The sequence below is a fragment of the Lissotriton vulgaris genome, unplaced genomic scaffold (assembly GCF_964263255.1).
Source record: "Lissotriton vulgaris unplaced genomic scaffold, aLisVul1.2 SCAFFOLD_706, whole genome shotgun sequence".
Taxonomy (NCBI): domain Eukaryota; kingdom Metazoa; phylum Chordata; class Amphibia; order Caudata; family Salamandridae; genus Lissotriton; species Lissotriton vulgaris.
Genome location: NW_028253650.1, coordinates 74,312 through 87,939, shown reverse-complemented (window position 1 = coordinate 87,939; position 13,628 = coordinate 74,312).

The window sequence follows — 13,628 nt, the reverse complement described above, 5'->3', positions numbered from 1 at the left end:
CACAAACATTTGTGCGGATCTAGATTGTGTTAAGGAATACAATAGGTTAAGAAAAGAGTATGCGCCACATTTGCCTCAATATCCTTTGTTTGAGAAACGTGTGGTAGGCCTGAAACGAAGAAATATCAGTAATAGTAGGGAGGTTGTAGCAAAAAGCCCAAAAGTCGATGAGCCGAAAATTGTAAGCAGAAAGAAAGTGGATTCTGTTGAAGATGTTGTCGGTTTTCAATTTGAAAACAGTTCTGGTGTCAACTGCTATGCAAATGTAGTGGTTAATGTTCTCTTTTCACTAGAGACTTTAAAAGAACAGATTGTGTTCAATTCAGAACAAAGTTTATGCTGCTTGTTGAATTCTGTGTTAGAGAAATGTAGCACTGATCAAACAAAAGTAGAAAGTGTGTCTGAAGTTCGTTATCTGTTAGATGAATGTTCAGGTCAAACAGACTTCTCTGAAAATAATCAGCAGGATTGTCAGGAGTTTTCAATGTATATGCTTGATGTATTGCAAGATGAGGGTGTAGATGTAGATCACCTGTTTGGGCTTTCTTATCAATGGCAGCATGACTGCGAGAACTGTATGGTATCAAGTACTACTAGTGTAGACTCAGAAAGATTTATATATTTAACTTTGCCAGACAGTAAATCAGTCTCCTTTAATAAGCTAGTAAATGCAGCGGATCACAACATGGAGTGTAGCCAATGTAAATCTAAAATGATGTCAACATTATTTATACGTAGATATGGCCAGTATGTCATTTTAATGATCCAACGATGTAGGCCTGATGGATCAAAATTGTCAACTTTAATAAAAAAAATTGTGGCTTCTCAGCTGTCAATATCAGGAAGGACTTTTGTAACTGTAGCAATTATCTATCACGATGGTCCTTCAACAACATCAGGACATTACACAGCTTATTTAAAGTCTCGAAACGGCTGGTCATTCTGCAACGATTCTGTTGTAACTTTCAAAAAAAAATTGCTGTTTGACCTTAAAAATTCTTACCTGGTGTTTTTAAAACCAAAATTTTAAGGAAAGAATCTCGGGATTTCCTCTGAGGAATTGCAAAAGGTTCATGCAGTAGAGGGAATGTAAGTCTGCAATACTATCTAGATTATTGGTCCAAAACTTTTAATTATAATGTCAATTTAAAAATCCAACTATATAAACCTGATGCAAGTAAGTCTGCTTCTTAGTAAGCAGTATCAGTGTCATAGGAAAAGGAGAACATGAGTGAGAAAGAAGGGTAAGATATTAGTAGTCCAGGATTGTGAAAATAATCTAAAATGTTTTCTTTTTGAAAGTTGCGAAAATAGAAAATGACGGGATTTGATTGGAAGAATTACAAGAGTTGTGAATCGCTGCAACATGATTTGGCCAAGTGGAAACATGTGGTAGAATGTGAGAAGTCTTTTATCGTATGTAACATATTTTTCAAAACGATGGAGGTTTTCTTTCAGAAAGTGGCGGGCTGAAAATATTTATAGCACAACAGAGTGGACGCTGTTCATAGGACATCCTTCGACGTTATGGAAAGTAAGTTAATTTTAAGGAGTTTTGAATTCAGATTTCTTAAGTTTTATGGGTTTTTTAAACACAATCATTTTGATTGTGTTTTTTTTTCCCCGCTGTTACGTGATGAATACCTTCAAGTCACTGATTTAAGTGAAATTTGATACATTCTGAGAACAGCAAAAATAAACCATTTAACATGTATAATTAAAGTTCTACTTTTTGTACTTATGATATACATTTAGAAATGTGAGGTAGATATGGAGAAACTGAGGCTTCTGTAAGTGTCAAAGTTAATGCTTACAGTGCTGCACTTCTGGGTACTGTTTTTTTAAAAAAAACTGAATAGGCCTCACCTCAAAGAAACCTCTTGAAAGGACACATCTTATTTGCATCATGAAACAATCATTTACAATGTTAAACACAATTTTATGATGGCTTTACATCTCTTTTGCGCTGCTATTGCATCACTATTGTGAGACATCAGCAGTGCAAAAGATGCACCATGTTCCAAAAAAGGCCTCACTTCATCAGCATGAAGATACTGTTTGTTTAAAATATATATCTTTAGGATTGTGTAGGGTACGTAGAGAAGCAGAGGCTTCTGTAAATGTCAAAGTTGTTGAAAAACTGTTTGTTTTTGAACCTTTTCCCTTCTCTTTTCTAATTTTTAAATACATGTTTTAATATTTTTGGAAATGTTTGTTCTCTCTTTCACAGATTGAAAGTATGAAAAAAGAATTAAAAAAATTAACAAGAATTATAAGGTAAATGTTTTCTACTCTTTTTGTTACATTTCAATCACATTCACCTACTTTAGGGCTTCAGACTATAGAGCTTTAAACAAAGAGTATTTAAATGTGCAAATTTGGAGCTGTGCCCGTGGGTTTTGGTTCAATACACAAGTGCATTGACGTAAAATGCGAGTGCACATTACCAAATCGCTGTCTGTTTCCTCAGGCACACTCCTCCCACACCTTTGAAGTGAAGTTTAGTTTACCCTCTTCCATCTTTTCTTCGTTAAATAGATCTATTAAACAGTATCTCTGGTTTACTCCCTATAGCTGTCTTTCTTTTAACATTACTCTCTGTTTACTTCCCTTATACTAACTCTTCTTTTTAAAAAAAAAAATTTTTTTGGTTCGGTTCTAGTTCGCGAACCGGGCAGCTAACGGGAAAGCGAACCAAAAGAAATAGAGCTTGCCAGAGTGCTAAATATTCTAGCAATTTTATTTGAAAGGGGAGGTAGTTCTGAAAAAGAACTTTTTTTTTTAATGTTTTTGTTGGTTTTTTTTTTTTTTTCTAAACATTTTTTGATTTTTTTTGTATTTTTGAACAGTTTTATGTTTTTTTTTGTTTTTGAAGGAGGGGAAACAACAAAAAACAGGCATTGAAAAGGGCTCAACAGGAGCAAAAAAAAAAATTATTGTCTGGGTTGGTTAGGGCAATTGTGATTTTCGAAAGCAATGTTCATTAAGTTTATGCTCATGTTCCCACATGAAAGTAATGCCCCGCAATACAAGCAGGTTAGTTTCATGTGTTTAAAGTTCTTTTGAATGTTTGGCACGGTTTCCTGTGCCTCTCCTCCAGTCAAAGAGATATGCAAGGTTGACCTGGCCACAGGAGTTGTTGGGGGATTATCCTGCAGGTCACGCAACTCTGCACGGCTGTAGTTGAGTGGATGCCACCTGGTCATATGGCGATGCAAAGTATAGTTTCCCATGCTATACTTTTTTTCAGTGCCTCTTGATAGCCTTTGTTTACAGATAAGGCAGGTGGCATATTTTGCATTGACTTTCTTCTCCCCTCGAGGGATTGAAAAAAACTGCCAGATAAAACTAGTTTTCCGACGGGAAACACGGGGCAACTCCTGTAAGAACTCTTGTTCTTCTCTCTCCTCTTCCTCAAGTTCATCCTCTTCCTCCTCTGTGTTGGCGATGAACCGAGATGATGATCCTCTTTTCTCATGAGGAGGTGGAGGTGGTGGTGGGGGTGCACCAGCTGAAGCAAGTACAGAAGCCATTGCTCAATTATAGGTAAATGGTCTTTCTCTCACCAAGATGAAAGTCAGAGTGAGGAAAGAAGGAGGGGTTTTCATCATTTGGGAAAAGCAAAAGTTCTAAACCAATGAAAAGTGTTATTTTTAGATCATATGACGTAGTCTTACATCATTTGGAAACTAAAAGTGAAATGAACCAATGAAAAGTTTTATAAACAAGTCACATGACTTGTTCCGCTCACGTTACGCGGTGCGCGCCGCGTCCCGGATCGCTTCCGGTTCGCTGTCCGGAGCACTTCCGGGAGCGCTAACGCGGCGCGTCATAAGACGCATTACGCGACAAAGTGATACGTCGTGCTCCCGCGACGCGTCACAGTTGCGCAAACGAAACGTTTACCGGTTCGGGGACTAGGTCGCGGCATCAAGATGAGCTAACGGAAAGCTTCCCGGTACGCAAAAAAGGAGCGAACCCGAAAAATATTTTTTAAAAAAATAATCATAAACATATAAAATATAATTTGGGATATAAAGAAAAAGACATTTTGCAGCTACAGATATAAGCTTTTAAAAAACCATTGAAATTCAATGAAAAAACCATAGGTTATAGACCATATATAGTTAGGAATTAGCATTTTCAAAACCATATTTTACTCGCATAAAACCATTGAAATTCCATATATAGTTAGTTGCCCTAACTATATATCGCGCACCCGCAATCCACTGCTGATGATGTCACATATGACATCATTCATGACATGGTCAGTGACATCACTGATGACATCACTGATGACATCTCAAATGACATCACTGATGACATCACTGATGACATCTCATTTGACATTACTGATCACTTCACTGATGATATCATTCATGTGATAATACGATGAACCTCTTCAGACTCTATTATAACCTTAGAAACAATCAGTGTAAACAGACACTCACAGACTGTCACTCATCCATGGAGTTACTCAAACACCTAGTCAGTGATGCAAAGAATCAATCACACCTCCATTTCCTCAACTATACAGTTATACACACCTTACTTATTCAAACATATACTAACACATATTTACTCTCTTATACAATCCCTGATACAAGTTCACAATGATCCATACAGCCACTCACACATTCACTGGCTCTTATGCACAGTTATCTATATATGTCAACTCTCACATGTACTGTGTTCTACATATGTACTTACTTTGACATGTAGCACTGAGATATCCATTCACTCACCAATACACTCATGCACACAGTCAACCGCTCATACAGCTGTTTCCACATGCACTTTTGAACCAATACATCTAGTGAATCAACTGCTCACACATCTATGCACAGAGTCATACACCTTCCAGCCACCCACACACACACTCAATCTCCCATACAAATACTTGGGCAACCAATCAATAACCCATATAGTTACTCATATAGCTACTGATCAACACATGCAACAGTTTATAGAACAACAGACATAATGATGCACAAATTAAGACAGTTTAGTCACTAACCCATGCACTCAGTGAGACACATTTAATCACTCACTCATACAGTCAGTGATACACCCACTAAATCCTTCATCCAGACACTTATACATCCACTCATTCTTCAATATGTAAGACATATTTTAACTTTACAGAAACATACAGTCACTGGATGTTGTCATCAGTGATGTCATCAGTGATGTCATTTGAGATGTCATCAGTGATGTCACTGACCATGTCATGAATGATGTAATATGTGACATCATCAGCAGTGGATTGCGGGTGCGCGATATATAGTTAGGGCAACTCACTATATATGGAATTTCAATGGCTTTATGCGAGTAAAATATGGTTTTGAAAATGCTAATTCCTAACTATATATGGTCTATAACCTATGGTTTTTTCATTGAATATATATATATATATATATATATATATATATATATATATATATATATATATATATATATATATATATATATATATATATATATATATAATATTTTGAGATGTCATCAGTGATGTCACTGACCATGTCATGAATGATGTCATATGTGACATCATAAGCAGTGGATTGCGTGTGCGTGAGTTATAGTTAGTACAACTAACTATAACGGGGGAATTCAATGGTTTTGTAAGAGTGAAATGTCCAACTAACACCTCTGAAACCTGTGGTTTTTTCAGTGAATACATATATATTTACACACACACACACAAATCGTTATCAATCAAGTGCTCATATAGAAAATTATAGTATTGTTAGTGGCTTCCTTAGGGGTGTACTTTAAAAAAGTCATAGGAAATGGTTCACATAATGACAAGTAACCAGCATTTCTGACATATTCTCAGAGCTCACTATGTGAATGGAATATCTAAGTCAACCGTGCGGGCAATAAATAGATTTATACATTACATAGATCTCTGCTGTTCTGAAACCTCCTAAATTTTTTGGGGGGACCTGTGTCATTTAAATGAGGTTTACTTTGCCTTAAATTAAGCCGACAAAATGAGGGCCTTCTGCCATTTGAAGATTTGTAGAAAGAATATGAAATTCTGGCAAAAGAATGAAGCACAAGCAATGTTGTATGTCCATCTTTAAGATTTTGGAATTCCCTGGTTAGATCCCCAGCCATTTTTCCATATCATTCTGGCATCTGTAGTATCTGCTTCAAAATTATCCAAGCTGCCTAAGAAGCAATTTATTTCTAGTGTAAATTAAAACAACTGTATTGCTTGGTCTTAGAGGTTAAATCAACTATTAAGAAAAATGATGGGAATATATTTTGAAAACATTGTTGTAAATACACCTTTGAAGTGATTTTAAGATTACTCAAGCAGTGCTTAGTCTTAGTATATTATTAAAATATTCTTAAACTTGCATACCTGTTTTGCTGCATCACTGAAATATGTAGAAAATTAATATTTGTTGGTCCTGTAAAAGTGCATTAAGCGCTTATGTTTACATCCTTTGTGCATGTGAACACCTAGCATAAGAGTAAGTTGGTGACATAAGGCAGACCTAAAAATAAGTAAGTTTGCCGAAAGGCATTTTATTTGAGAAGGTTCATTATAGCCAAAAATGAGGTTTTAAGAATATGGAAGTTATTTGTTATAAATTGCATGTTGAAGACTGGATGTAAAACTTACTCAAAATGAGTTTTGTAGAGAAATACTTGCTAAAACAGAGCGTCAAGTTTACCATAAAGATAGATATTTGGAATACTTTTTTGGGAGAGGAAATAAAATATGGGCCTCATTTACTACAAAATGACACAGCGTGGCACCGCAAGATATTCTGTTGAGCCTAACTGCACCATTTTAAAAGCACAGGAATGCGTTGTATTAACAACAATAGGACACATCTGTGTTCGTTCCCCTACACTGGCCCACAATTGGCTGCCATGAAACAGTGCAGGCACCAATTTGTCATGTTCCAAGGTTGCCTGCGTTGCAGGGATGATTGTTTTTGTGCAGGAAGGTGCACTTCCCTGCAAAAAAACAATCCTTGATGGCATTTTCCTATTTGTATGCATTCTGCAGAATGCAACACACATAGAAAGAGCGAAAAAAACGAGGAGAAATAAAGTATTCTGACACATACCTAGCTTCACAAAACATTGTAAATCTGGAAATGTGTCAGGTTCCATGGGTGAAGCATGAGAACTCTCCCAGAAACATCTATGGAGCGCCCCTCTCAAGTAGAGTAAATCTTGAAAAGGACCCATATGTACAAGGCCATGAAAAGTCAGAGATCACTTTAAGTGGCCTTGTAAATATGGGCAAGCTCATTGCGCCGCTGGTGCATTAAAAAAAATGGCGCAACGGCAGCGCAATAGGCTTGTAATTGAGTCCCTACATTTTTTTAAACATAAATGTAATGGCGCCTTGCGGAAAACATTGTTTGATTTGAGATTTGCTCTCTTGGAAAGATATTCCTTGATGCCATTGCCGGACAGAGATATTCAATGATCATTTATGTCATGAACACATACGTTTTCAAGTTGTGTCTTTTTTAACGAATAAATGCTACCAAATACCATAATTTTAGTCAATGCAAAACTAGAGCTAATTCACCCACTGCTCTTTCATAAGCAACTGGCTGCACTGACACACATCCCACTCCTTATGAGAATAGAGTGTGATTTGAAAAAACCCAAACTATTTTGGTTTTATTTTCAGATTAATTACATTCACCATTCACAGGATTCATTATACAGAGCACAGTCAATTGTATGCAATGTAGGCCTCAGTACTAATCTAAATATTTTAATGGTGGCCTTCATTATAAAATCCAGATGAACCCAGCTTCCAAACATAGAGCTACAACATCTACCTACTTTTTACTTAGAATTTCTCAAATGTTGTCAATGTCTCAGAACAAATAATATGCGTGTCAAACCTTTAAATGGAATGTTCCTATCATACTATTCCTCAATTATTTATACATTCTCTATGCCGCGAAAATAAAACCCCAGGAAGTCTGGAAATGTATAGGAAGGCAGAATGTAAAACATGACATTATAAATGTTTCAATAAACGTCCTGCACGGTGTCATGACTCCTACATACTGAGCCAATGACCCAGTGCCAGGCTGTTTGAAATGTGCAAGATTAATTTTGCTCAGAGTTTGTATAAGTGATAATCCCTGAATAGCTCTGTGTGGAACTTTTACAGAATTACTGTCTATTCTATCAAACAAAGTATAAAACTGCTTGAAAAAGCGAGCTACCCTCCCCAGTTTTGACGATAAACATTTGTATGCCAAAAACTGATGCTAAAATAAGTTGGTGGCTTTTTTCTAATTTTACCTTTTCCTCTGAACCTTTAAAATGCATCCCTCTTCTTTATGTAAAATAACAAGAAGCAAAAACAAACAAACGAACGAATGTAAAGCAGTTCAATTATAAAAAAAACAATGTACGTCATCATTATTAAACAAAACAACACCAAATTATTAGTGTTTGCTTGGAAATTTGAATTTCAAGAATGTTTTAAATAGATAAGGGCATTTTAGTATCAGCATTTTAGACACACGAACTGCGGGGCATATTACCAAGCAATAGCGATAATTATGGCTATTGCTTGGTTAGAGACAAAAATTTACCGCTGCGCTGCGGCGATTTTTACCGCAAATAAACCTTGGTATTACCAAGGTTTATCCCAAATGCGATAAAAATCGCTGCAATGCATGAATATCGCTGAAAAGTCCGCGATATTCATGCATTACCGAGCTAATGCTCTTAGCCATGTTATCCACCTCCCATTGGATAACATGGCTAAGAACTGCTCAGGGCAGGTCTTAGCTTTTGGAGATATTCACGCTTAGCGCGAATATCTCCAAAAGTTGGTAATAGGAGATAGCGATGTTAGCTACTGTTTTCAGTCGCTAACATCTTGGCACTCCCACTTTGCATATCATTAGTGATAAATATCACTGACATGCAAAGTGGGGCCCAAGATGGTCTCTATCTCCTACTAGCTGTCGCTAACTGGTGTTAGCGACAGCTAGGTAATAGGGAGATAATTTGATCTCCGCTTTCTTGGCTTTTAAAGCCAAAAAAGCGGACATAAACCCCCTTGATAATATGCCCCCGCATTTTTAAAAATACTTTCCCTAGACGAAAAACGAATCCCAAAAAAGAAATTGGACAGGCACGGTGTCAATAAGACTACAGCACTGTTGATGGAAACTAAATGAATTTGTTTTTCATAAAGCACACTAAATGCAAAGGGTGTCACAGTGCTGAGCCAGACTAGGAAACCATACCTGAAAAGACGGGAGAGACTTTCATGGGAGAGGGAAGAGCCAGGTTTTGAGATGCTTGCGGAACACAGGGAACAGCTCTGGTGCAGCAATGTGAGTAGGCCAGAGGTTTGCCGCCGCAACAGAGAAGGATTGTCCACCTCATCTGGTTTTCCAAAATCTAGGAACAGTCACTCTCTTACTGAAGACTGATCTGAGCAGTCTACATGGAATATACCACTGAAAGGATGCTTAAAAATGCAAGGGTCCTTGGTGATGAAGAGCAAGAAAGACCATGGAAAGAACTTTGTACATTACTCACTTTTCAGCTGACAACCAGTGAAGAGGACCCATGCCGTTCATAACCAAAAGATGTTTTGGTAAGCTTAAGATGAGGTTTACAGACACATTCTGAATCACCTGAATTTAATTCAGGGACGAATTGTTAATATTCAGAGTGTATTACAGTAGTCTAAGCATGACGTTATCCACGCGGTGACTACTGATATTCGAAGTTGAGGAGGGATTAAAGGAAAGATTTTCTTCAAAGTCCTATGCATGAAAAAACAAGTACTGATGGTACAACTGACCTGGGAGTCAAAATTAAGCAAGCTATCAAAGATGACCCCAAGGTTTTTAACCAATGTCATTGGGTTGGGTAAAGGCCTGCAGGTCCAGGCCCCCATAATTTGGACCACATTGAAGAATGAGCCTCAAGCACAAGGACCTCTGTCTTTGCTGTATTTAGTTTTGAACAGTTGTCTTTAATCCAGAGAATGATGCTGCTCATACAATGTTTACATTTCTCAGTTACCAGCGGCAAGATGTCTGAGATAGACATAATGGTTTGCGTGTCATCATCATATGGTAAAACATGGAAGCCAAAAGATCGCCATCAGCTCTGCAAGGAGGAGAAATAAAGATTAAAAAGAGTGGGGCTAAGGGATGCCCCCTGCAGCACCCCAAAGGGATCTTGAAGACCTTATCCCTAAAATCTCAACTGCTTACTGTTTGAACCCTGTCCACTAGGGAGGAGCGGATGAGGTCCAAGGCAGTATAACTAACCCGACCTGCTGAAGTCATTGGACCAGGCATAGGGACGATGCAGTATTGAACGCCACTGATAAGTCAAACATCACCAGGCTGGCCACACAACCCTAGTCCAACTAGCCACAGATTGAATCTGCTGCGGCTGTAAGCACAGTCTCAGTACTGTGTCCACTCCTAAAGCCATTCTGGGAGGGACCCAGTAGTATAGATACATTTAACTAACTTCTGGTAGATATATTTTTAAAGAATTTGTGTCAGTGTGGGCAACAGTGAAATGGGACGAAAAAAGTTTAAGTCCTACTGGTCAGCATTAGGTTTCTTCTGCAAAGGAATGACTGTGTCTCCCTTCCATAAGTTGTGAAATACTCCTGTTTCCAGTATAAAGTTGAAAACATTTTGCAGAAATACAGCATATATGGTCAGGAGCAAGTTGCAGAATTCTGGGAGGGCAGAGATCAACCGGGGACCCAGATTTCATATTCATGAAATAATCTTAGACTTGTGTGATTGAAATGGCACAAAAGGCAGAGAGTACACTTGAGCAAGTGAAATCAGACAAGGCTTCTGAAGAAACATCCCAAACTTCATAAACATGGATTTCTGAATATGTCTTGAGAATTTTGGTCTAGAAGTGCTAACATTAAGAATATCGATTTTCTATTTGGGATTCTCTCTGAATCACAATTTGGGAATCACTATCCCGAATGGGGTTTCATTAGCGATTCCTAGTGGGTCACAAATAGACCTACCTCTTGTGTATTAATTAGGTACAGTGCAATTTGTGACTTATTGGGAATTGAAGTCATCACAGGGAGGGCGGCCTGCTGAGGTCAGCAAACTACCATGTCTGTGACTGCTTTTTGAAAAAGCATTTTTTTTAATGCAACCCATTTTCCTTAAAGGAAAATGGGTTACATTTAAAAAGAAAAAATGAAACTTTGCAGTTTCATTTTTTAAGAGTTGGCAGTGATCTTTGGGACCTCTGCCTGCTCCAAAAAAATGTTTTTATTCTCAAAGGGAAACGGGTCCTTTGGGACCTCTTACCCTTTGCAAATGGGTTACCACCAGTTTTAAACTGGTGTTAAATTATTGCTGTTTTGTGACTGGAATTCAGTGGCAAAACAGTAATACATACCATACTGATTCAGTATGTCGATGCGGTGCCCTAAACATGCCCCTTCCAAATATCAAATCACAAATACAAAATACTATTTGGCAACAAGTTACTGAATCACATTTTGCATTGTGTACATTTCAAAATAATTTTTCGAGTCACAAATGGCCCGACTGAATCGGGCCTTTTGTGATCGGAAAAATGTTTTGTAAATCTGGCCCCAATTCTCAAAAAAGGTAGTTATTTTATCAGAGAAAATTTGTGAATTGTCCATATGTTGTTGAGCACGAGAGTTTGTGAGCTCCTTAACCACCTTAAACAGCTCATTGGAGGAATTACTAGATGATCTAATTTTATTAGTGAAGAAAATGGGTTTAGCTTTGTCGATTGAGCACTTATATATAAGTAAGTGGGCTTTGCATTCCTCTTTTTTGGCAGAGGCCAAGCTCACCCTCCATTTTTTCTCCTGCCTGCGACATTGCTGACTAAAGTTCATCTGAGAACCATGGGTCTGACGCTTTAATCCTAGTGCAAGTCTTTACTTTCAGTGGTGCCACTTTCTCAAACGCTAAGTTGACCCAACCTAAAAAAGTCTTCTTCAGTGTGACTCTGCGAGCGTTACTTATCTAAAACTGATTTGTTAGGAGCCTTACCCATTTCTGCCAGCGTAAATCTGCTCCAATTCGAGTAGGATACAAATTTCCACTGAGTTTGTGTGGTGCTAACATGAGGTGACATAACGGAGTCCAAGAAAGTCACTGCCTGATGATCAGCCCAACTCAACTGAAGGATGTACCCAACAACCAGGCCAGTATAGTCGGTACAGACACCATCCAAGGTGTAACCCGCAATATGGGTGGAATATTTGAACAACTGAGGGAAGCTGTGATTGTAAGTACATGTTCAGCCAAAATATGACCCTATGGAGTCTCTCAATTACAGATTGTAGGGGGGAAACTTCAGGGCTTTTCGTCAGGACAGCATCATTCAGCGCATGGGCACTAAGACACGCTTAACTGAGCTTAGGTTCAAACTCACTGTTTCTTCAAGTTGCCTTTTGCATATATTTCCTATAAGGCAATATTAGTTGGAGAGACATTGTGGTTAGGTAAATATTTTATATGGAGCATAGGCAGTACCCAAGTGTGGAGCAAATTAGGACATGCACTATGTTCCATGCATGCTGGAACCTCCAGCAACAATTTGCCTTCGTATTAAGCATGGGCAGAATTTGCAAATTTACGATAAGCAAATTCACGTGAATTCGTAATCGCAATTCGCAAAAATCCACCAAATTCCGCGAGCTTGCAAATTTTTTTTTTACCAGTTCAGGAACAAGAACTTTTTTTTACCAGTTCTGGAATGAGAACTTGCGCATGCGGTCGCAACTGTCGCGAACATGTTGCTTCCACTTAACCAGCCTGCTCGCAATGCCTTTTTCCTGTTTCGGGTCGCAATGATGTATCCGTGTTCGCAGTTTCCTGTTTCGGGTTGCAATGACGTGTTCATTATCACGGTGTCGCTCGGTCAGCTACCAAAATCTCGCAGCGCACGCGAACAGGGAGGAAAATTCATCAGCGAACGCAGAATCATAGTAAGTCAATGCCGTGCACGCGAGATTGTATTTTTGAAGCCTGAGCAAGAAAAACAAATCCAACAACTATCGAATTGCGGATTTTTGGGCAATTTCACGTGATTCGCGTATCGCGAAATTGCCCAAAATTCGCAAATTCCGCAAGCGGAACGAATTTGACGCCCATACTTACTTTGTATAGCGTATTGGGATCTGGCTGGGGTTGCATTGTAGGTATTTCCCTACAGAGTGTGTTATGGCTGTGTGACATATTGTTACATTGTAAAAAATGATGTAGATCCTCAAATAGAACCTCTTTGCTGTGTAGCACTTCTCCACAACATGGAAAAATACATATCCATAAAGTGTTGGTTATTTATCTGATCTGGTTCTAGGATCAGGTAGTGAATCCTATGAGAGCCCTCCCCCCACACCTACTTTGTCAAGGTGTATCACCCTCTGATACACATAGAAATCCTCCTTGTAAGGTCTGAAAGTTAATATGGACCGGAAGTCTAGGTGATTAAATATCAATTAGTCACAACATGCACTGTATTTGGGGAAGCAGCAGTAGTGTCTCTGATAAAAGGATGATTAGTGTACTAGGATACTGCAGTGGGGCAAAAAGTATAGAAAGGGTTTCCCAGATCAGGCTACG